This window comes from Carassius gibelio, chromosome A22, assembly GCF_023724105.1.
Source record: "Carassius gibelio isolate Cgi1373 ecotype wild population from Czech Republic chromosome A22, carGib1.2-hapl.c, whole genome shotgun sequence".
Taxonomy (NCBI): Eukaryota; Metazoa; Chordata; class Actinopteri; order Cypriniformes; family Cyprinidae; genus Carassius; species Carassius gibelio.
In genome coordinates this window covers 3,150,739-3,175,575 of record NC_068392.1, presented here as the reverse complement: position 1 = coordinate 3,175,575, position 24,837 = coordinate 3,150,739, and the positions used below count along the sequence as shown (strand labels likewise).

Here is a 24,837-nt window from a genome sequence, read left to right as displayed (position 1 = left end):
TTTGGGCTGCACAGAGGCAGAAAATTAGCTAGGGTTTTTGAAGGGTTAATTCCTAATAATAAAGAAGAAATTGAACAGGAACGCTTTGAAGAAAAGTGGCGTACGGTAGCAGGAGCAAAATAATTCCTTCTTTATGGCCCAGAGACCTCTCCTGAAGAATCTGAAAAAGCTCTATTCGATATGACAGAAAGACAGAAATAATCCAGACAGACAGGGAAAAATCAGATAATAAAACACAAAGGTCTAAAAACCCAACGAGACAGTCAAGCCTTGAAAAGAAGCCCTATAATCACTATGAGATGGAGGGTAGATCCAAAAGCAGAGACAAACTGAAGAAAGATGTGGCCCTAAAGGTACATCCCGTGTAGGGAGAAAATCTAGGGAAAATAGAACTGAGAATAGTGGAGAGAAAAGTAATCCAGGAAAGTCCAGAATAATTGAATAAATTGAGCATATTATGGCAAAGAGACTAAAAGGCAGGCCCTAAACAAGAAAAGGCAGGGTGAAAAACAGCTGACAGAAAAAAAGAAGTCAGTGTAGAAAAAGAGGAAGTTAAAACAAAGAGAAAGTAAAAGAAAAACAACAAAGAACATCCAGAAGTGATATAAGAGCAGGATTCTTCAGCTCCCCTTAAAAAATCGTAATGAAAACAGATGACGTTAATCAAAGATGATACAAGCTTTGTGCTAAATCAATTTTAAAGTGCAATTATGAAAGTTTTATCAGAAATCCCGCTTATACAGTAGTTTACACTGATGATATTTTGATATCCACAAAGGATAAGTAAGAGCACTTGAATCTGCGTTGGCACTTTGTTTTGGTGATCCGTTTTGGACTTTCTACTAGAGGTGAGTAGCTTTGCAACCACATGTCAACTGTTGGTAGAGTAACACTTTCAACTAACCCTAACCCTAAACCTACCCTAGTGGTCTATTATGTTTTGCCACGGGATTTACATCCTGTGGTAACTAGGATTTACACAAGCTCCAGTCTGGATCCAGAACACCTGAGAAGAGATGATGCTGACCCTCAGAGGACCTCACATGATGCTAACCCAGAATCAACAAACAGAACTAACAATTATTGCTAAATGTGTGACTGAATCATATAATAACTTAATTAATAATATTGATAGTTCATCGTCTAGCTGACTACGTCTTGTATTATTATTATTATTTTAATTTTTTCTAAAATCCTGTCAAATGTGCACAAACTACTAGCTACTACTAAATATTGTAGAAACATAATTTTCTGTAAAGTTGCTTTGTAACGATTTGTATCGTAAAAAGCGCTATACAAATAAACTTGAATTGAATTGAATTGAATTGAGAAGATAAAATCCATCATTGACCAAAATAGTTAGAATCAGAAATGAAAAGGTTTCTTGGCTTTGAGGGAACATATGCCAAAACCATAGAAGTAACGGTACGGCCGTTCTGCTGTGTGTTATGCAATCAGCAATGTGCCCTGCAGAGTCGTTTTGTTTTGTGACGAGAAGAAAGACATGGACGCAGAATGAATGATGCATAAACAGACTCAAACGGAGATATCGGGAATACTAAATTGTGAGAATTGTCGGCCAGGACTCTCAAAATTACGGATTGACTCCTATAAAGTATCTGGGAATTTTGGAGAGGGGTGCAGTTGCACTTGGGATAGTATAGTTTTGTGGTCATGTATGGTCTGTAGGGCAAAGGACCAGACTTTGATATCTTCCAGGTTGATTTGGGAGAACCTGCAGGTTCTCAAACCATTAGGATTATTTCAGGATGGAATAATGACCAGGTTCTCCAGGCACCCTTCTCTAGGGATGAGAGGACATGAGAAGGAGGATTTTCTTGGAACAAGAATGCCTTTATTCCCAAGGAATGGGAAAGGATCACATATTAAAAAGACAAATGAGCATGACTTAGAAAAAATGTTATTATGAAGAAAAGAAAAAAGGCTACCTTTAAAGGAACAGAAAAGATAATCATTAAGATAAAAAAGTAAAAAAGGGAAGTAGGTGGAGTAAGAAACGTATATATGGTAAAGAGAGTGAATATGACAGTTAAACTATCTGCAGTTTTACTTGTACCTGAACAAGACTAACTGGATATTTGGGGAATATCTATTGAAATTAAAAACTCATTGAAACCAATTGAATCCAATTACTATACGTAAGTCCAACAGAAGATACAAATTGATAATAAAAATGGCATCCAATGGGACAAACAATCGATCTGCAAAGAATAAGACTAAGACAGAAGCTGGAGGATTTCTGAATACCAAAACCTCTTCTACTGCATTCCAGGCTGGAGAAATATTGATCTATATTCTGTGGATGCTATTACAAGCAATTAATAAAAATCTCTGCTGGCTGTATTTCTTATCTATTTTACAAATTGGAAGAATACTATTAATAGGAAAACTTAGCCAGATGATTTATGGGTATATAAAGAAAATTGAGAGTACAAAGAAGTTGATGTATTGGTGTTTTGATTGACCCTGAGGGTGTACTCACACTAGGCACAGTTGCCATGAACCGGACCCGAGTACGATTGTCCCCCCTCCCCACTCCCCCTCTGGCCTGCACTCACATATAGGGTTTCAGCATTCGTGCCGGAGCATGCTTACGTCATTATGGTGCGACGGTTTTGGGATAAACAGGAAGAGCGGCGCTCTATGAACACAATGGAGTGCATCGCTCTGTTTTCTTTGTGGATAATTTTGTGTTGTTTGGTCCACAGCCCTCTCACAGCCTGTTGTTAAACAGATGTGTCGCATTAGTGGCGCGAAAATTTTCACGTAATCGTGCTGCTCGTTTGAGGATGTTTGCAAGGTACCAGCTGAAGTGCAGCAAGGACTTTGCAGTTTTTTAGTTTTTATGCGTTTTGCACCTCTGCCGTAGACCAAAGCGACCCTTTCCCTGCCATGTTGGTTTTGGAGCGTCGCAAAACCGTGACGCAACGCGTCCTTTTCCGTGCTCCGGCACGGTTAGCGCTCACACTGCATGCGAACCCTGCCTGAGTCCAACTGAACCGTGCCCTGGCCCACCTCTTCCAAGCGGGCCAGGGCCGGCCAATCGAGCCGCGCCCGGGCACGATTCGGAGCACTCACACTAGTCAAACAAACCCGCTTTGGTGGTCAAACGCACTCGGGCACGGTTCAAACTGGCTAGTGTGAGTACACCCTGAATCTCTTCCAGGACTCGGCAGTGATGATTCAGGAAATCAGAGGAGTTTCGGATGGTTTCTTGACCTGGCAAAAAGCTGGCCGCAAACCGTTGAGAGACTTTGACTAAGCTGGAGAATCCTACGAGCTTTTGTGGAGAGAAATGGGATTGAGAAATGCCTAATGCATGAACTTCCTGGAAATCAAGATCCATTTTCTAAATGTGAAATGAGAGAATTGTTAAAAGTAACACTGATCAGAAATAGGAGGAATGTTTTTGATGTGTACATTGAGAAAAGGTATAAAAGTGAGAAGATAGGGACTATTCTAGTGAAATGTATTGAGGATAGAATTCCGAAGGAAGGAACTAAAACGAGAGGAAATGTTGTAAATGAGGAAATCTCAAGATGGGATTTGTCTTATCTACTGAATCTGTAGATTATTTAGGAATGAGATTTCCCATTCACAATATTCACAATCATCTGTCACTCGATAACTGTGATAATGAGAAATTGTAATAAGAAAAAAGAAATGCATGATGTTAGAATTTGCTCAACAGTTAAACCTCTCACGTATGCCTGCCTCTTGCTAGCTGAATTATGATTGTTCAAGGAAGTGCATTTTACAACTACGTTACAGTATGGACTTTCTTTCTAAATGCTGTGTTGTAATTTTTATTTATTTTTATTTATCCTTATGTGACCCCTAGGGGCGTGCTCAGTCTCACAATTTGTATATCTAAAGTAGAAAACCCCAAACAGCACTCCCCTTCAAGCTATTTAGACAGGTTATCGCCAATGAAGGGATGAAAATGGGACTGATGTACTCAATTTTATTAAACACTAGACAATACACTGATTGGCAATCAGAGCAGACAGATGTTTCCTATAGGTAACAGTGAACAATTCTACAATAGATTAATCACAGTGAATAAAAGGTCTCATAATAAATGAGTTACAAGATAAAAATCTAACAATGCCTAGACTACAGTGAATAAAGTCAGATATATAGGTACTGTTCACATACACTCCAACACTGCAAGAAACACTTCAAACCAAATTGGCCATGCGTACATTAACACAGCATTTCACACTTCACACCAGTAAACATTGCAAGATAGACACGATTCCTAAAGGAAATATTGCACAATGCCCATGGGCCAAAGGTTGAATAATGACAATTGCCAAACAGACACAAAAAAAAAAAAAACAACATCTAAATTAACAAACTACCACTAGCCGGACTCCCTCCTAGGCCCACCTGGGTCCAGGTCATCAAAAACAGTGGTAGCAGATCCCCAAGGCACACATATGAAGAAATACAAAATGAAACAAAATTATTAAACCCAGGAAAAACAGTAGCTAGTGACCAACGAAGGCAATCCTCCTATAAATCACAAAAAAAATATTTTGTGATCACATTGTAACATTAAAACATTAAGTCTAAGAAAGGATAAAAAAAAAAATAAAACTTACATTTTTTTCTTTTGACACCAGCCCAAATAAATAAGAGCTATATACCCTTTACCAAAGTTTAAACGGCATGAATGATTAATAGCTGGACACTCTCCTCGATGTTACTCGTTACCTCAAACCCATGTAGAATCACTACTCGCTATTTTGCAAACAAGTGTCTGTAGACTCGTGACTACGGGCACCATTTACTGGTTACCATACACGCAGACACCAAGCCGAACTACAAGTAAACAAACAAACGAGCCGTGTTAAGCGGTTCTCATTAAGTTCAATATTACATCGACATAAACTTCCAAGAAAACTCACATTATCCTGTTTGCACAGACGATACACCAAGAGACTCACTCTTCAACTCACACCGCATTAATGTTTTTCTGTTGATGTCTTGCGACACATTTAAAGGGACGCGTCACTTACGCCACCTGCTCCAAATGATCAGCGCCAGTGATTAGGCCTTAAAAGGTACACTTCCAGTCTCAATCACCTACCCGCTACACTTATTTAACCAGGAGAAGCCCATTGAGATTAAAAATCTCTTTTGCAAGAGATCTTGACCTGGCCAAGATAGGCAGCTGAATTACATCACATCATTACATACGTACAAAGACACACAAAAAAAACATGAAAATAAAATCAAATAAATTAATAGAAACAGTTTGAAAGCCAATTAAGCTCTTACAATGAAATCTCAATTAAAAACATTGACATGTGAGGGAGTCCAACTCAAAACATCTCATTTTTAACTTAAAAACACTCAAAGGAATCAATTTACTAAGTTTTAAATTGTTCTGCAGCAAATTCCATGTAAAGGGAGCAGAATAAACAAAGGCCTTTTTACCCAGCTCAGTACTGACATGTGGGACAGAAAACAAGACAACAGCCTGAGAACGCAGAGAGTAATGACCAGCACAATATGTACCAATGACAAAGCCTCCGTGCTCCGCCAGAGCAGACCACCCAACACGAGAGTACAGCTCACAGTGGTGGCTGCGAGCTTTACAATTAGTAATAAATCTCAGCGATGCATGAAAGGCTGCGTCAATCATTTGAAGGCATTGAGCAGATGAATGCATATATAATATATCACCATAGTCCAGCACAGATAAAAAAGTGGATGCCACTAACCGTTTTTTAACATAAAAAATAAAAAACACAGCTTATTTCGAAAGTAAAAACCCAATTTTAGCCTCAACTTTCTCACTAGACAGTGAACATGAGGCTTAAATGACAGGCAATCATCAATAACAATTCCAAGATACTTATAAGTTATAACAGTCTGTATTTCACATCCGTCAAGAGTAATCACTGAAGGAACATTCGGTGGTCTATTCCGAGTGCCTGTGAAGAGCATACATTTGTTTTTTTCTGCACAAGTTTCAACTGTAGCAACGTATTTTGGACCACAATGAAGGCATTCTGTAAATGTGCAATGGATTGTTTAAGAGAGGGTGCACAGCAGTAAATAACTGTGTCATCTGCATAAAAACGAAAGTTTGCATCAGACACATGCCGATTAAGGTTATTTATATAAATAGTAAATAAAAGAGGGCCTAACACAGAGCCTTGTGGAACCCCTTTAAGGATTGGTAAAATACCCTATTGAACACCATCATACTTAATGCACTGGGTTCTGTCACTAAGATAGTTTGAGAACCAAGAGACAGTATTCTCTGAAAACCCCGAATTAAGAAACCTAATCTTTAAAACATCATGATCAACCGTGTCAAAAGCTTTTGACAAATCAATAAAAAGTGCTGCACAGTGCTGCTTCTTGTCACGAGCAACAGAGATGTAATTTATCACCAGCTGTGATGGTACTATGTTTTTTTCCTAAAACCTGACTGAACTGGGGATAAAATGTCCTGTACATGCAAGAAGTCTTTCATCTGATCACTCACCAGGGATTCAAGCATTTTGGCCAAAACAGACAAATTAGAATTTAGCCTGTAATTATTGAAATTTGAAGGGTCACCCCCTTTCAATAATGGACAAACAAATGCAGATTTCCATATTTTGGGAATAGTATTGCTCTCTAAAGTAAGATTAAAAAGGTACATTATAGGCTGTGCTACACAATCAGCAGCTATTTTTAAGAAGTAGGGCTCTATAAGATCAGGTCCTGGAGGTTTTTCAGGAGCCATCCCTTTTAGGGCTTTTTGAACATCAGCCACTAAGAATGGAGTGAGATTGAAGACACTTGTAGAGACTGGTACATCTCTACAAGGTGTCACAGTATAAGGACAAGCAGTGTCAAACAAGAACCAGACTGAATAAAATACTCATTAAAATGGTTCAATATCTCCAGCTTGTCATGAACTAATACAGACTCTTTCATAATAAAAGAAGGAACATTAATTCTATCTCTGTTTAAAGAAAGTAATTTTATAGCCTTCCAAAATTTTCTGGGATCATTTAAGGTGTTAGTAGTGGCTGACAGATAAAAGTCAGATTTTGCTTTCTTAAAGGCAGGGTAGGTAAAAAATGTATAAACAACTTTCTTCCAAATTCATTTAAACTTTCTATTTATATCAATGCATAATTAAAATGTAAGTACTCTGATAAAAAGAGTATAAAAATCGAGTGACTCTAGACCGTTTAATCTGTATTAAACACAGCTCATTATTTCCATTCGGCACGAAACATAGGATTGGCTTAGGCAACTGTCACTCTCTCGCAACCATGGCAACCACACTTTTGCCACACATGACCTGCCCACTTGCGCGCGTACGTTTGATTTGAGGAATTCAAGAGGCACGGATCCTAGGAATACCAAAACAATGGCAGAGAAACAGCAAGCAAAATTCACAGTACCGGCCTATGCAGTTAGTGAAGGCAAACCAGGCAAAAAAAAAGGAAGACAGTAACAGTACAAGAAAAGGCAATGAACAAAAAGTCTTTGGATAAACAAAGAAATAAAACGTGAGTTAATATCGGCGTGGCTTTCCAGCGATGCGAGAACTGAGGGAACTCAAGGGGCTGAAAAGTGACTCCTTGATGGCTTTATTTCTGCTGGACAGGTAAATCTTTATTTTTGTATTTTGATCATACATATTTGTTTGTTTATTTTTTCATGAAGCATATGTGTCATTAGCACACGTAGCTGCATAATATAGCTAACATAACATTACTTAGCGAGCCGTAGTAGAGACGATAAATAATCTATAGGCCTAGCTCAAGATGATAGCTATAGCGTGGCTTTGGAAGGAGCCCAGAAGGGAGGGGGTGGAGTGAATGGAAATAATGAGCTGTCTTTAAAACAGTCGTGAGAGGTCTACAGACACTCGATTTTTATACTTTCTTTTTCAGAGTACTTACATTTTAATTATGTATTGATATATAAATAAAGTTTAAACAAATTTGGAAAAAAAGTTTTTTATATATTTTTTACCTACCCTGCCTTTAATAAAAAAAGAACATTTATTTCTAAACTGCCTAAAAAAAAGCCAATCAGACGAAGAGCCCATTTTTCTTGCTTTGGCCCAAGCTAAAGTGCGGTCATGAAGAATATCTCCAAGCTCAGAGGAAGCCCAGGGATTGTCCCACCCCTTAACTCTGAATCTCTTTAGTGGGGCGTGTCTATTTATTACTTGCAAAAAACTATCCCGGAAAAAGATCCAGGCTGACTCCACATCGGGAATCAGCTCTATTCTACTCCAATCACAATTAAACAAATCATGGCAAAAAATTTTGAGATTCCTCTTACATATTACGTGAGGTTTACATTTAGGCATCTTAGTATTTCTTACAGCAGCAACAACACAATGATCACTTAGGTCATTGCAAAAAACACCAACAGCAGAAAATTTGTGTGGGACATTAGTCAAAATTAAATCAATTAAGGTGTATTTCTCATGGCACTTAAGATTTAAACGAGTGGGAGAATTGATTAACTGTGTAAAATTGACAGAATCACAAAATGACTTAAATTCATCTGAACAAGGTTTCAGCCAGTCCCAGTTTAGATCACCTGCTAAAATAATTTCAGAGTAGTCCAATCTGGATAAGAGTTGAATAAGAGTCTGCAATGCAGTATTCATGGCATAAGGAGGCCTATAACACCCAACAACAGTAACATAAAGGCCCTTGGCCAACTCCACCTTCACTGGCAAAAATTCCAGCTGCTTACCGATTGATTCTGAATCAACTAACTTCACATTAAATTTAGATTTGACATAAATAGCAACCCCGCCACCCTTCCTTGGTCTGTCAGCACAAAACACGTTATAACCACTCATTCCAATATCCATATCAGTGGATGATTTTGTCAGCCAGGTTTCAGATAGCACAACAATATCTGCATCTGTTAAATTCACCCAAATTCTAAGCAGATCCATTTTGGGTAACAAACTGCGAACATTAATGTGAATTACACTCAAACCAGACATGGATTTCACATCAGATGGCAATGGAATACACTGCAACTCAGGATTTATCTTATCATAAGAGATGATGCTATGCAGTTTGGTTTAGAAATAGTTTTTTGCTTGGCCTATGCCTTTAAGATGTTTTTACGGGTTAATATTAAAACTACAGATGGATTCATTTGCTTTAATGAAATAAAAACTGCAGAAATTACTTCATATGAATGTGTTCTAATAGAGGTTGCTACGAAAGTAATATGTCATACTTATATGTCATACCTGTTTCCATAGCAACCTGTCTATGAGTGTGTATATGCAGATGTGTGAGTGTGTTCACCGGAAAAATCATGAAAAAAGGACGTGTTGTTTTTGTGAATATATAATGTCATGATTTGAACACATTCATTGCCGCAATTCAGGGTGAAGATTTTACGCTATTTACTTTTAGTTATTATTTTCTTTTGAGTTATTGTTTGAATAAAGCGAAACCATTTCATATGGTGATGCGTTTAACATCTTTTAAACAAGTCTCTGAGTAATTTATTAAGAGTAAAGTTATGATTTTATTTTGTTCCTGATCCTGTATTATGAACTGGACTCTGGTGGGAAGAAGAACAGAAGTCTCTCCTGCATCTGATTAATAACAGAGGTAAGAGCGATAGTTTATATTACATTAACGTGTGAGACACAAAGATGTGAATAGAGGTTTAATGTATATTTCTTTAGATAGAATAAAATAAGACAAAAGGTGGGCTTTGTTATCCTCTCACACCTGACATCAAGCCGATCAAACACTGCTTTAAACACTCATATCTTCTCTAGTCTCTGATCATATCATGATTCTGTTTATTTCTGTGTAAACTAACACCACTGACCAACAGGAAGTTGTGGGAGACTAGAGCTAAACGCGACAAAGATAGTGTGACTAAATAAGCAAGAAAAGAGCTGGATGTTCACACGGTTTAACACTTCTAGTTGTGCAGTTATTTCAGCCGACAGTAGAGTTTCTCTTAATTTTACTACAGATCAGTCTCTCATCAGCTCATCTGTCATTTTATTACTGAACCAGTTCGGAAGAGTTTGTCTTCATATTTGTGGACTGAAATCAATGTTGTCAAGATGTTTCACAGATTCTGGTTCTGTTTGTGTTTCTGGCGTCTGGTTGGTGAGTTTAAATTATTTTTTTATGGCTTCAGTTGCTTCTGTTCTGGTAGCATGTAATAAAATACTTGATTATTTTGTTTGAGAGGTTTAAATATTCACTATTATTCTCAAATAGAAATAAGTGAACTGTGGTTTTACAGTGAGATCAAGTTTGAAATCAGATCTAAATTCAGGTCTATTATGGAATGATAAAATAAAATAAATATGAAGCTTAAATATCCATCAGTGTTAGTTTGACATTAAAGATTGACTTAAAACTTAAAAGTGTGACCCAAAGTGATGTCTGGAGGGGATTGGTTTGAGGATTTGTTTTAAATGACTCTACAAGTTTGATTAAACCATCATAATGTGAGGAAAGTATTATATATATATATATATATATATATATATATATATATATATATATATATATATATATATATATATATATATATATATATGGGTCGAAGACGAAAAAGTGTTTAAGCATTAAAAAAGTGTAATACTGCTTTAAACTGTTGTAGCCCCCCCCCCCCCCCCCCCAAAATTCAAAAAGTTTTCTGTTTTATTTAATTGCAATTTTGTTTTTGTTTTTCTGAGCAAAAAATAAATATCATACATTTTACCCTGATTTACAGAAGACACCCAGTAAAATGTCATTCAGTGTAACAATCTTGTCAGGCATATTTACAACAAAAATCAATTTATGACATATTAAAGGAACACTCCGACTTTTTGGGACTTTAGTTTATTCACAGTATCCCCCAGAGTTAGATAAGTCCATACATACCTTTTTCATCTCTGTGCGTTCTGTAAGTGTTATTTGACCAGTGTTTGGAATAACGGCGTTTAAAAGAACGGCGTTAGGTAACGACGTTATTTTTTCAGTAATGCGGTAATCTAAATAATTACTTTTCCCGTCGTTACAATGCCGTTAACGTTACTGAACGTTAAATGCGGTGCGTTACTATGCATTGATTTAATAAACTATGCAATCCCAACGGACCCCTCGCTCACACACAGCAAGTGAGCAGGTGGGTTAATGACGAGATAAGCGGTTGTGTGTTTCATGGGCAGAGTCATGTGTTTCATGGTAGCCAATCAGAGCCAGTGTTTTTACACACATGCCGGCACACGCAGCTGCACCAGCGGCGCCAAACACACACACACACACGCAACAGCTATATTCGCAGCAGAGATGGCGAGTCAGGAGCAATCCGATGAAAAGTTGGCATTTTCAAAGTGAAGATATAAGCACTGCTTCAAATTCATTGTGGTCAAAGGCAAGAACGTGCATGTAATGTGTACATGTAATGTGTGACACGCATCTACAAAGCTAGTGGCCAAAAACACTTTTCTAACATAGATAATACTTGAAGTGCAGGATAAAACTCAGTTGACGTGCAATAAATATTGAAAGTTATGTACCTGTCTGTTCTACTCATTTCAACTGACTTGAGAAAACTGCAAAAAAAAAAAAAAAAAAAGTACAAATTCTCTGACATGTAGCAACTTTTTTTTTTTTTTACAGTAACGCAAATAGTTACTTTCATTATAGAGTAATTCAGTTACTAACTCAGTTACTTTTTGGAACAAGTAGTGAGTAACTATAACTAATTACTTTTTTAAAGTAACGTTCCCAACACTGTATTTGACGCACCCACCGCTAGCTTAGCTTAGCACAAAGACTGGATGTAAATGGATAATGGTAGCATAGTAATCCCAATAAGTGACAAAATAATGCAAACATTTTCCTATTTACATGTTGTGATCTGTATAGTCACAGTGTGTACAAATAACAAGGCTATATGAGACAGAGACCATTTTTAATCATATAAATACTGGGAACTATATTCTCACTAGACAATATAGTCAGAGTGTTCCTTTAAAAGATTAATTACTTTCAACCCCAAATACTAATGAGTTGTAATTTTACATTTTTTACATTTGCCACTATCCTAGGTTTTGCCCATTTGTCAGTAAGAATTTTGTACTAATTTAAAACACAGTAAAATTTAGTATTCTCCATTATTCACTTAGATATTTTAATATGTACATGTCAGAATAAGCATGTTGTTTGAATTTTTGCATAAATATTGTGTTACACTGAATGACAATGTAACATTATTTCAACCAAATTTTGACATTTTATTCTCCAAAAACTTATTTAAAACCTTAAAAGTAGACATTTTATTTAAATTTGATGTGCTTTCTATGGACACAAAATCACTTTTGTACATTTTTCTTGATGCGGAAAAAATCTTAATGTCTTTGATCCATATATAAACTGGTCTGTTTTCTATCTGTTTCATGGAGTCCTTGTTTTCCGTCACCCGGCTTTCTCGTGTTCCCTTTTGTTTTTCATGTTTCTTGTTTTTTGGACTGATTATGTTGATATTGACCTCTTGCCTGTTTATGGATTTGCTTTTGGATTACCCCATTAAATCACTGCTATTGGATCTCTCGTTTCGTGTGTGCATTCGCCATAGAAGGACTCCATCATGCCCAGATCCAGCAGTGTGGGATTTCATATCTGTTCCTCAACCACCATAGAGGAGCGGATGGAGAGACTGTCGAACCTAACCACCCTCCGTCAGAAGGGAAGTGAGGTGGGTGGTTTGGCTCAAGTTTTTGAGGCAGTGGGGCTGGGGTATAATGATGAGGCCCTGAAGGACCTATTCAACAACTGCCTGGATGACCCTTTGCCTGGGTGGGAGATGAAGGGGCTGGAGATCCTGGACTTTTGGGGGTTCACCAGTTACCTTCAACATCGTAGTCAATGAGATACACAGACCACACCCGTCTCTCCAGACATGATGGCCGCCAGCCCATCACCACTGCACAAGATGGCCGCCAGCCCAGAGCCACTGCACAAGATGGCTGCCCTCTGCACAAGATGGCCGCCGGCCCAGCGCCACAGCACAAGATGACTGCCATAGGGTACCCTCCAGAGTCGAGTCAGGTCCCCGTTGACCCTCCAGAGTCGAGTTAGATTCCCGTTGACCCTCGAGAGTTGAGTCAGGTCCCCGTTGACCCTCGAGAGTCGAGTCAGGTCCCCTTTGACCCTCCAGAGTCGAGTCAGGTCCCCGTTGACCCTCCAGAGTCGAGCCAGGTCCCCGTTGACCCTCCAGAATCGAGCCAGTTCCCCGTTGACCCTTTAGATTCTAGCCAGGTCCCCGTTGACCCTCCAGAGTCAGGTCAGGTCACTACCACAGTTAGACCTCAGGAGTCAAGTCAAGTCACCAATGATCTTCATGGGCAAGGTCAAGTCACCAATGATCTTCATGGGCAAGGTCTAGTCACCAATGATCTTCATGGGCAAAGACAAGTCACCAAGGATCTTCATGAGCAAGGGCAAGTCACCGTTGATCTTCCTAAGCAAAATCAAGTCACCGTTGATCTTCCTAAGCAAAGTCAAGTCACCATTGATCTTCCTAAGCAAAGTCAAGTCACTGTTGATCTTCCTGAGCAAAGTCAAGTCATTTCTGATCTTCCTGAGTCAAGTCAAGTCACCGTTGATCTTCCTGAACGAAGTCAAGTCACAGTTGATCTTCCTGAACCCAGCCAAATCACCACAGATCTTGGCCTATCCTGTCATGGCCATGGAGGCCATCCAGGAACTCACCGCCTGTCCTGTCATGGCCATGAAGGCCATTCAGGAAGTCACCGCCTGCCCTGTCATGGCCATGGAGACCATCTACCATCTTCTCAGGGCCACGGAGGCCACCCTTAACCTGTTCATGTTCTCTATTTCAGACTTACCTAACCAGACTTGCTCTCCTGTGCCATCGATCCCACTGTGGTGGTCTTCTGCACCGCCCTGGTGGGCTTCTGTCTCGACTGCACGGCTGTGGTGGTCTTCTGTGCTGCCCTGATGGGCTTCTGTCTCGACCGTACGGCTGTGGTGGTCCTCTGCGCCGCCCTGGTGGGCTTCTGTCTCAACCGCACGGCTGTGGTGGTCTTCTGCACCGCCCTGGTGGGCTTCTGTCTCGACCGCACGGCAGTGGTGGTCTTCTTTGCCACCCTGGTGGGCTTCTGTCTCAACCGCACGGGTGTGGTGGTTCTCTGCGCCACCCTGGTAGGATTCTGTCTCGACCGCATGGTTGTGGTGGTCTTTGACGCCGCCCTGGTTGCTTCTGCTCGGCTGTGGTGGGTTCCAGTTCCATCTCTGCGCCATCCCGGTGGGCCCCAGTTCCACCTGCTCCACCCTGGATTCCTGCCCTGTTGGCTCTGCCCTGGGTCCCTGAATTGTCCATTCCCTCCCGGCCTCTTTGTTTTGTTGTTGTTTGTTTTGTTTTGTTTTTTTTTGTTTTTTTTTTACCTCCTGTCTCTGTTTTCCTCTATGGACCTGGCCCTTCGTCCTTCCCCCTTATCCTCCACCAATCCACCTCCCTTCTGGTCTCTGTGTTCCTTGGTTTGTTCTTGTGTTTGTTGGAGCATCTGGTAGCTGCTCCTTAGAGGAGGGGGTAATGTCACAGTGTCTGGATCTGTGTTTCCCTGGGTGTCCACTAGTGGTCTCACTTCCCCCTAGGCACCCCACTGCAGGCATTTCCCACAAGCCTTGTCCCTTCATCACGGTTAATTGCACACCTGTCAATTGCACTCTCCAATTTCATTGTCTTCACCTATCTATATAAATCGGTCTGTTTTCTATCTGTTTCATGGAGTCCTTGTTTTCCGTCACCCGGCTTTCTCGTGTTCCCTTGTGTTGTTCATGTTTCTTGTTTTTTGGACTGATTCTCTTGTTATTGATCTCTTGCCTGTTTTTGGATTTGCTTTTGGATTGCCCCATTGAATCACTGCTATTGGATCTCTCGTTTCGTGTGTGCATTCATTACAATATATATATTAGGGCTGTCACTTTTGTGAAAAAATCATTTTCGATTTTTAAGATAAGTGTTCATTGAATCGATTGTAAAATCTATTTTCCATGTAAAAAAAAAAGACGAATCCTTTTTCAACGTCAAATAACGAACAAACGTAAAGAGAGCGCTGGAAACGCACAAGTCAGCAATATTTCTTATGTATTGGCATGAAGTTTTGTGCAGAATAACAAACAGCAACAGGAGTACAACATTCTCAAAAAATATATATATATATGTAGAGAGGACGGCTGCCATAACAAAAGAAAAACACCACTGCAGTCTTCAACCCGGCTGCATTTATGATTTATGCAATTAAAAAATCTCCAAGAATATTTTAAATAATGATTCAAATCCATTTCAAGCAACTGTTCAAAAAATGAAACTTTAAATAGACTTGAGAACATGCCATGTGTGTTTTTTAATTGAACGTAACCGACACTTAGGCTAGGCGCTAGGCATGCATAATGAAATGCGCAAAAAGGCTAGGGCCATTACAAATTTATTGAACAGGAAGACAAGTCGATCAACATTTTTGGTTGATCTTCCTAAGCAAAATCAAGTCACCGTTGATCTTCCTAAGCAAAGTCAAGTCACCATTGATCTTCCTAAGCAAAGTCAAGTCACTGTTGATCTTCCTGAGCAAAGTCAAGTCATTTCTGATCTTCCTGAGTCAAGTCAAGTCACCGTTGATCTTCCTGAACGAAGTCAAGTCACAGTTGATCTTCCTGAACCCAGCCAAATCACCACAGATCTTGGCCTATCCTGTCATGGCCATGGAGGCCATCCAGGAACTCACCGCCTGTCCTGTCATGGCCATGAAGGCCATTCAGGAAGTCACCGCCTGCCCTGTCATGGCCATGGAGACCATCTACCATCTTCTCAGGGCCACGGAGGCCACCCTTAACCTGTTCATGTTCTCTATTTCAGACTTACCTAACCAGACTTGCTCTCCTGTGCCATCGATCCCACTGTGGTGGTCTTCTGCACCGCCCTGGTGGGCTTCTGTCTCGACTGCACGGCTGTGGTGGTCTTCTGTGCCGCCCTGATGGGCTTCTGTCTCGACCGTACGGCTGTGGTGGTCCTCTGCGCCGCCCTGGTGGGCTTCTGTCTCAACCGCACGGCTGTGGTGGTCTTCTGCACCGCCCTGGTGGGCTTCTGTCTCGACCGCACGGCAGTGGTGGTCTTCTTTGCCACCCTGGTGGGCTTCTGTCTCAACCGCACGGGTGTGGTGGTTCTCTGCGCCACCCTGGTAGGATTCTGTCTCGACCGCATGGTTGTGGTGGTCTTCGACGCCGCCCTGGTTGCTTCTGCTCGGCTGTGGTGGGTTCCAGTTCCATCTCTGCGCCATCCCGGTGGGCCCCAGTTCCACCTGCTCCACCCTGGATTCCTGCCCTGTTGGCTCTGCCCTGGGTCCCTGAATTGTCCATTCCCTCCCGGCCTCTTTGTTTTGTTGTTGTTTGTTTTGTTTTGTTTTTTTTTTTGTTTTTTTTTACCTCCTGTCTCTGTTTTCCTCTATGGACCTGGCCCTTCGTCCTTCCCCCTTATCCTCCACCAATCCACCTCCCTTCTGGTCTCTGTGTTCCTTGGTTTGTTCTTGTGTTTGTTGGAGCATCTGGTAGCTGCTCCTTAGAGGAGGGGGTAATGTCACAGTGTCTGGATCTGTGTTTCCCTGGGTGTCCACTAGTGGTCTCACTTCCCCCTAGGCACCCCACTGCAGGCATTTCCCACAAGCCTTGTCCCTTCATCACGGTTAATTGCACACCTGTCAATTGCACTCTCCAATTTCATTGTCTTCACCTATCTATATAAATCGGTCTGTTTTCTATCTGTTTCATGGAGTCCTTGTTTTCCGTCACCCGGCTTTCTCGTGTTCCCTTGTGTTGTTCATGTTTCTTGTTTTTTGGACTGATTCTCTTGTTATTGATCTCTTGCCTGTTTTTGGATTTGCTTTTGGATTGCCCCATTGAATCACTGCTATTGGATCTCTCGTTTCGTGTGTGCATTCATTACAATATATATATTAGGGCTGTCACTTTTGTGAAAAAATCATTTTCGATTTTTAAGATAAGTGTTCATTGAATCGATTGTAAAATCTATTTTCCATGTAAAAAAAAAAGACGAATCCTTTTTCAACGTCAAATAACGAACAAACGTAAAGAGAGCGCTGGAAACGCACAAGTCAGCAATATTTCTTATGTATTGGCATGAAGTTTTGTGCAGAATAACAAACAGCAACAGGAGTACAACATTCTCAAAAAATATATATATATATGTAGAGAGGACGGCTGCCATAACAAAAGAAAAACACCACTGCAGTCTTCAACCCGGCTGCATTTATGATTTATGCAATTAAAAAATCTCCAAGAATATTTTAAATAATGATTCAAATCCATTTCAAGCAACTGTTCAAAAAATGAAACTTTAAATAGACTTGAGAACATGCCATGTGTGTTTTTTAATTGAACGTAACCGACACTTAGGCTAGGCGCTAGGCATGCATAATGAAATGCGCAAAAAGGCTAGGGCCATTACAAATTTATTGAACAGGAAGACAAGTCGATCAACATTTTTGGGGTCCAGAGCAGAGCATTTTCTGTGTCCAGCTGTTGAGAAGACGCACTCCGACCGCAGTAAACTTGCAATGCTCCTTTTCATAACTCAGAATCTCCTGTAACTAGATGCCAGAATGAGGCGAATTCGCGTCTACCGCGCTGCGAGACCTCCAGACGCGCGTAAACATGTCTTTACATTGACTTAACACTGAAATCATTAGCGCCAGACACTCTATTCGCGTTTGGTGTGAACGCAGCATAAGAGGTCGCTTTCGACTTCACTGGGCGCTTAAAATTGCTGGTATTTTCTGTCTAGCTTTCGCAACGCATACTGCACTTACGGAATTCTTTATTTTCGTTTTCTGCTTGTTTGAAAGTTTTTTTACATCTATATTTTTAATTGTTTAATTCTTTTAAAATTAATAGTGTGCATATATTTGGTTAAAGTCGATTCCCAATTTTCATTTTCGAAACTTTTTTTGGTTGGTCTGTTCTTCAGGTGTGTTTGGTGAAATTAAGTTCGTGAAAATTGGACATTCTGTCACTCTAAACTCTGGTCTATCTGAAACGAAGGATGATGATCTGATTCACTGGAGGTTTGAAGACAGTTTAATAGCTGAAATTAATGTGACGGCCGACAGATTCTCTGTAGTATATGAGGATGTTCATAAAGGGACATTCAGAGACAGACTGAAGCTGGACGATCAAACTGGATCTCTGACCATCACAAACATCAGAACTGAACATACTGGAGGATATAAACTAACGACAAACACTGTGAGAAAGAGTTTCAAGCTCCTTGTCTATGGTGGGTTAAATTATTGTTTCAGCTGTTTTATTTTTAAAATTTAAATTTTAAGAGCTTTCGCAAATTATGAAATATGAGCCTGTAAATGAGTGAATAACCAAATAGACAGGGAATACTCCAATAATCAAATATATTTTAATTAATAACATCACTAAAAGCCTATTTAAAATTTTAGAGCCATTTGACATTGACATGAGATTAAATATGGAGCTACAGTGAAATTGAAACTAAATTATTACAAGTGAACTTGCTGAAACACAATACTGTTAGATTCTGATGTCTCAGATTCTGATGATCCTTACATAATCAGCAAAAAGATAGTTATTAATCCAAACACCATTTCTGTTCCTTTATGATGTCTTTCATTTCAGATTAAAACTTCAAACTATTTACTTTAGTAAACCATTAAATAACACTCTCAATCTGTGATGAACCCTGTTTCTGTTTGTTCTCTGTGTGTTTGGTGATACAGATGAAATATCAGTGAAGGAGGGAGATTCAGTCACTCTGAACTATGATCGTACTGAAATAAATTATGATCGGATTCAGTGGAACTTTGAAGACAGTTTAATAGCTGATATCAATGTGACGGCTAGTAGTATCTCTCTATTAATTGATGCTCTTGATGGGAGATTCATAGACAGACTGAAGCTGGATCATCGAACTGGATCTCTGACCATCACAAACATCTCAACTGAACATACTGGAGTTTATAGAGTACAGATCGACCGTATGAGCAAAACGTTCTTTCTGGCTGTCAATGGTGAATTAAATATTTGTTACAACTTTTTTATTTTTTCATCACCAGATACAATACTAATCTATATACTATTTTGCTTATTTTTTTCTGTTCTGTTGTTTTATATTATTATTTAAAAATTACATTCTAAACTAATTTCTTACATAAACAATTATAAAGTATTTTACCTTGTGACAAACCCTCTTTCTGTTTGTTCTCTGTGTGTTTGGTGATACAGAAGAAATATCAGTGAAGAAGGGAGATTCAGTCACTCTGAACTCTGATCGTACTGAAATAATGAATGGTGTTTCAATAGAGTGGAGGTTTGGAGATGAAATCACTTTATTAGCTGAGATCAGTAGAAGGACCAATGGATTCTCTGTATATGAGAATGTTCTTGACGGGAGATTCAGAGACAGACTGAAGCTGGACGATCAAACTGGATCTCTGACCATCACAAACATCACATTTGAACATGCTGGACGTTATTATCTACATATAGTACCAACACATTTAAATCTAAACCAGTCATTAAAAGCTTTCAGTGTTTCTGTCTCTGGTGAGTAGAGATCATGTGTCCTGTTCTTCAAATATTCTTGATATTAATGTTTATTGACTGATCTGATCTCAGTTTGGTGTTTTATTCCTCAGACTCTGTCCACTGCTGTGGTTCTACTGAAGCTGTGATCCGATTGGTCCTCTCTGCTCTGGTGGGTGTGGCTACTGTCATTCTTCTGGTTTATGACATCAGATCCAGAAGAGCTGATCAAGATCAAACACAGATTCACACATCAGGTGCATGTTCTTGACAGGAATTTAAATCTGAAGGAGACGCTGAACTTTAAAACTTCTTCAAGGGTGTTTTGTGTGGTTTGTCATATTAATATAGATTATTCATTATATTAGGCTTTCATATTTGATTCAGGGTTTAAGGGCTTTTAAAATGTAATTCTATAATAATATTTTTTATTGTACAGATGCAGTTTAAAAGCTTGTTGATTATATTTCTCTCAGATAAGACTCTGATCTCACTGTACTATTCATTTGTCTTCTGTATTTTCTTGCCTTTATCAATATAGTTTTCTCACTCTGAGCTTCAAGAGTCTGTTTATGTTTTGTAGCATTTATAATATCGAGCGCCGTCTGGAGGAAAACAGAAGTTCAGAGCGCAGTGTGATGATATCAAGTGATTGTGAATGTTACTCTAGGAAGACACTAGATGACACTGTGTTCAGTGAATACATGTTGGATACATGGCAATTAAGAAAGAAGAAAAGACAAACTGACGTTGTGTTGATAAGATGAATAAAGACAGACATGAGATATTTTATTTAAGAACTGAACAAAACATGCAGCATGTACAGTTCTCCCTTATCAAACATTATTTTAAAATACTGAATATAGTATATTAATGAAAAGAGTTTGTTTTCCATTTTGTGTTTAGCAGAGGCAGAAGTCATCATAGATCGATAAACTGTGTGAAGTTGGTCAAATGAGCTCATTTCAGCTATTAATCACAACACTGATGTCATCATCCAGATCAGTTCACTTCTCATCTGATAATACCAGCGCAGTCAAATCAGTAATATTGCTAAATATTGCTGTAATATTTCCTATTATATTAGATTAGATTCAACTTTATTGTCACTGCACATTAAGGTACAAGGCAACGAAATGCAGCTAGCATCTAAAATTAAGAATAAAGCAGTGCAAGGCACATGGCAGAGAGAGTGCAATCCAGTGAAGTGAACAAACAGTGCAGATAAAAAGATTTTAGTGCCAAAGAAGCTTATTCAGTCTGATTAAAGTGACAAAAGGCTCAAGAGCAGTTATTTTATTTAAGCTGACTGATGAGATTGTAGAATGACGTCAGTTCCATGCTGAATGAGGTAGTGATCAGACCAATGCTTTAATATGTTGAATATTAATGAGCCAGCAACATACAGGAGAGAGATTAAACAGGAAACTGAAAGAAGGAAGATGGATGTACTTTTTTGAGAAATCCAAATAGAAAAGAAACAATTATTTGAACACAAGCACATAGAAAACTTATTTTGTCAGTTTTGTAAACAGTGTAATTTCGTAGCCATAATGTGTTTGTTGCTCTTTGAGTGACCTCTGGCGGCAGGATGGAGATAAGACACCAATTTTATTAGCTGTTATATTCCTGTTATTTTATGTATCAATAAAACTAATAATGATTATTGTTATTATTTCTAAATAAAAACTTTAAACAAAATAAGAAATATTACTTTTGTAATAACTATATATTTTTTACCTTCACATTTAGCAGACACTTTTATCCAAAGCAACTTAGTGCATTCAGGCTATACATTTCTTTCTAACTTTGTTCCCTGGGAATCAAACCCACAACCTTTTGCACTGCTAATACAATGCTCTACCACTGAGCCACAGAAACACTGGAGAAGAACGTAAGGAAAGGTTTCGTGAGCAATAATGAGTACTAAATTAATTTATTTTTCATTCATACTCGTCGCCGGAGGGCGCACTCGAGCAAAATCTCTACCAGTGAGACTCTCTGATGAAGCTCCAGGAAATTCAGCTTTCGCTGTAGATGTAGCCTTGTAGCTGAATAATATGCAGATATACGTTTTACTGATAAAACATGATGGAAATAAATTATTCAGAAACATAAAAACGAGAAGAAATAGATCCTGGGGAAGGGTCCAAATGCGGATCGATAGCCCCCAGTTTTATGCCCCGCCGAGAGGACAATAGAGATGCTCTAGCTGCATTGGAAGGAATAATTAGGAGTAAAGCAGGGAATGATCAGCTTGAGGAATATTATATATATATACTTGAGGAATATGCTTGAGCACCTGCCCCTTTGCCCTTTGGTGCCCAAAGTGCCCTTTTGTCAAAGCAAAATTTCCTCTAATTTTTTTTGTCATAACGTTTCCTTTTGTGAATACCTGCTCATGCCCAATATAAATATTAGTACAAATTTGAATAATAATTTAGCCGTCAATAAGACGACCAACAAGATGACCTTTGACCTGACGACGACGACCTCCTCATCCAACCGGGACGATTCGTCACGCCGCACGCGCATTTTTTAATTGTCAGAGGATATTTTCAACACCGCGGAAGCTGGTAAGTGGTGTTTCATACTCAGCGAAGTGATTTTGATATTTATTTGCTTATTATTATTTTACAAGAACGACGTGATGTGAGAACATGCAAATATGTTGTTTATATTACGGTGTGACTGTGTAGCCTGTAGTGTAGAGTAACGTTAGGGTGCTGTTTGAGGGAGAAACGTTTCACAGGCATCAGGGAAGAGGTGGCATGCCCATTCAAAGATTTCTGAGCCAAGTTGATTTTAAATGCAGCTTCCAAACGACCAAAAAAAAAAAAACAGCAGAATATTATTTTGTATATATTTGATATAATCACACTGTTGTGATTAGATTGTTCAGTGCACATTCAAATCTGTGTTCGCTGGTTGGCGCTGAGCCAGAGACGTTCTAACAACGCTTCATGATGATAACCAATCAACGGTTCTGTTGCGCGAATGCAATGGCCAATTGGAGACGTGCAGAAGAGTCATCACGAAACGCGGTGTTTTTGTTCATTTGCTCAGACTGAAGTATTTAGCGAATTCTTTCATCCAAGAGAGATAGAGAAAACCTAATGTGCATAATGTAATGTAAAGTGCTTCAGTGATTGTAATGGTAGTTTGTGAGAGTGCCTGAAATCTGGCTAGACTGAATGAAAATGTTATTTGATAATGTAAATGTTCTTTACTCTCTGTAAAATGAAAGTCTTAAAATAAGTAACTTACAATATTGTTATTAAAATTTACATTAAATACAAATTCAGTCGTATTAAAAATATTTTATGGCATGATATGGCACTTAAGTAAAAAGTCAGTGATTTATGTGTAGTTAATAGATTACACTACCTTTCCATTTATTGATCAAATAACAATCTATTAAGGTGCAGAACGTGTTTACTTACACGTTTGAGAATCGAGATATTTCCTGATATATTAAGCATGTTTGAAATTGTTTTGAATAAAAAGGAAAAATAAATAAAACATAAGCCTATATAAGTTATACAGTGCTTTCATAGCATGACTCAGTTGTTTATTGTTTTGTATCAATATTTAAGGTGGACTTATTGATTAGGTGCAAGAATAGTAGTGATGGTTAAAATAATAGATTGATGATGAAATAGTAGATTGAGCCTTGTTCTTAGATGGACAGAGACTGGAAAGTAATAGATCAGATGAGGAGATGGAGATAGAGGAAGAAAAAGAGGCAAATGTAGACGCACAAGTGACAGAAAGAGCAGGTAACAGCAAGCCAGGAGACAGAGGCTGGTGAGAAAGAGGAAAATGTAGAGGCACAAGCGTTTTCTATAGTTTTTACTATAACAGCTGTTCTTAATTATTCTGTAGAACAGAGAAGAAAAAGCCTTCAGGCTGGGACAATTTAAGACATTTCGGTTTCTCATCCCAGAGCTATTATTAGGTGGATTTTTTTTCCCTTTCTTTCCTTTTAAACTTAAAATTGTCTCTTCTAATCTTTTTCTTTTTAAAAACTGCATCACAGCATTTGCTGCTGTATCAATACATAATCATCCATATCAATACGCAAATCGGCAAGGAATGCATGACAATATATTGCTGTATTGCTATTTTGAACCGCGCTATTTAAACCTTGTTCCATGTGCCCCTTTTATACTTTGAGCACCTGCCCCTCCAAAGGTCTCTGCACGGCTCTGCTGGTGAGTAAGTAGACTTGCATTTTTTTGGCTGAATTTGGGCTGCACAGAGGCAGATAATTACGTAGGGCTTTTGAAGGGTTAATTCCTAATAATAAAGAAGAAATTGAACAGGAACGCTAGAAGGAGCAAAAGTATTCCTTCTTTATGGCCCAGAGACCTCTCCTGAAGAATCTGAAAAAGCTCTAATTCGATATGACAGAAAGACAGAAATAATCCAGACAGACAGGGAAAAATCAGATAATAAAACACAAAGGTCTAAAATCCCAATGAGACGGTCAATCCGTGAAAAGAAGCCCTATAATCACCATGAGATGGAGAGTAGATCCAAAAGCAGAGACAAACTGAAGAAAGATCTGGACCTAAAGGTACATCCCGTAGAGGGAGAAAATATAGGGAGCATCCAAAATCTAGGGAAAATCAAACTGAGAATAGTGGAGAGAAAAGTAATACAGAAAAGTCCAGAATAATTGAATAAATTGAGCATATTATGGCAAAGAGACTAAAAGGCAGGCCCTAAACAAGAAAAGGCAGAGTGAAAAACAGCTGACAGAAAAAAAGAAGTCAGTGTAGAAAAAGAGGAAGTCAAAACAAAGAGAAAGTAAAAGAAAAACAACAAAGAATATCCAGAAGTGATATAAGAATAGGATTCTTCGGCTCCCCTTAAAAAATCTTAATGAAAACAGATGACGTTAATCAAAGATGATGCAAGCTTTATCCCAAATCAATTTTAAAGTGCAATTATGAAAGTTTTATCAGAAATCCCGCTTATACAGTAGTTTACATTGATGATATTTTGATATCCACAAAGGATAAGTAAGAGCACTTGAATCTGCGTTGGCTCTTTGTTTTGGTGATCCGTTTTGGACTTTCTACTAGAGGTGAGTAGTTTTGCAAACACATGTCAACTGTTGGTAGAGTAACACTTTCAACTAACCCTAACCCTAAACCTACCCCAATGATCTGCTCTGAGAGTTTATATGTGTGGTGTG

The 24,837-nt window shown here is 38.8% G+C and overlaps 1 protein-coding gene and 1 long non-coding RNA gene across 1 annotated transcript; one reads left to right on the top strand and one right to left on the bottom strand.

Moving 5' to 3' along the window:
* Positions 1-24,837, top strand: part of LOC127942806 (uncharacterized) — a 185,469-nt gene that overhangs the window by 93,105 nt on the left and 67,527 nt on the right.
* Positions 3,972-5,039, bottom strand: LOC127942823 (uncharacterized). The gene is made up of 3 exons (XR_008149444.1): positions 4,935-5,039; positions 4,629-4,848; positions 3,972-4,539 (listed from the first exon to the last, which is right to left on the bottom strand). It is a non-coding gene; the product is annotated as an uncharacterized LOC127942823 (long non-coding RNA).